The sequence below is a fragment of the Meleagris gallopavo genome, chromosome 19 (assembly GCF_000146605.3).
Source record: "Meleagris gallopavo isolate NT-WF06-2002-E0010 breed Aviagen turkey brand Nicholas breeding stock chromosome 19, Turkey_5.1, whole genome shotgun sequence".
NCBI lineage: Eukaryota > Metazoa > Chordata > Aves > Galliformes > Phasianidae > Meleagris > Meleagris gallopavo.
Genome location: NC_015029.2, coordinates 10,104,012 through 10,104,864, shown reverse-complemented (window position 1 = coordinate 10,104,864; position 853 = coordinate 10,104,012).

The window sequence follows — 853 nt, the reverse complement described above, 5'->3', positions numbered from 1 at the left end:
AAAAGCATCGCAAGATAGCAAACCTACCTCTTTGCTTTTCTCCAACTTATGAATGAGCCTTTATTTTCTAAATTTCAGGACTTAGACAACAGATAGGCATAGTTCACAGCTATCTTTTCATTATTTGCTAAACAATAAGGCCCAGCCATATAAAACATGTATTTTAAAGAAGTATGTGATTCATTTCATTTTGCTTATAAGGTAGAATCTACATAGTAGTGTTTGCCAGCTCATGCTTTTGAGGTCTCTTAAGCATTATCGTGTGATTTTATTTTATTTTTTTAATTTTCCTTAATTGTTACCATTACATTTCACATTTTAATATATCATACTGACCTAAACAACAAAGTTAGCACCATATTAAAAAAACAAATAACAAAAACATTTGGTGAAACAAAGAGTATTTTAAAAGTTGTTGGTAATTCATTTATGCAGCAAACAACCACTGAAGATATGAGGGAAGCCACAGCAACTCTGTAATACTTGCATGTGAAATAACAGACATATTGCTTGAAGTTCCCATAGCATATTTGTTTGTTGTTTTATTTTTTTAATACAAAAAAGTACAAATTCCAAGTGCTGACATGACACTTGGAGCTGTAAGTAGGAAGTCATTGTGCACCTGAAAACAGCTCTCTATGAAGAGACCTATTAAATACTGCTTGGAAATACTATAGTTTAAACTACAAAATATCTCTCAGGTTAGCATTAACCAACCTAGAAGAGCGATGAAGTTAAATTTAATTACCTGGTATGCTTTTACAGTACGAAATGAAGGTAGATTCTGAGGCCAGTAAAAACCACAATGCTACTTTTGGGTTTGCTATTAGTTTTCTTTTTTTCTTTTTCTTTT